The sequence below is a fragment of the Penaeus monodon genome, chromosome 21, assembly GCF_015228065.2.
Source record: "Penaeus monodon isolate SGIC_2016 chromosome 21, NSTDA_Pmon_1, whole genome shotgun sequence".
Classification (NCBI taxonomy): domain Eukaryota; kingdom Metazoa; phylum Arthropoda; class Malacostraca; order Decapoda; family Penaeidae; genus Penaeus; species Penaeus monodon.
In genome coordinates, this window is record NC_051406.1 from 4,246,523 (window position 1) to 4,246,746 (window position 224).

Genomic DNA, 224 nt, shown 5'->3' on the forward strand with positions numbered 1-224 from the left:
CATGTAAACCTCATTCCCCTCTTCCTAGCTTTACTAATGAAGATTATTTTTTCACTGTCCCTTTTTTCATACCTTGTGGGCAATCTTGCTCTGTTCAATGTATTGTATAAGTTTGAAGAATGTTTCAAATTGTCAGTGGAGAGTTTTCCCCTCGGCCAAGAAGACTGGCACTGTAAGGCCATAACGAGAACTGATACTTTTGGTTTGCCAGCAGCTGGCCCCCC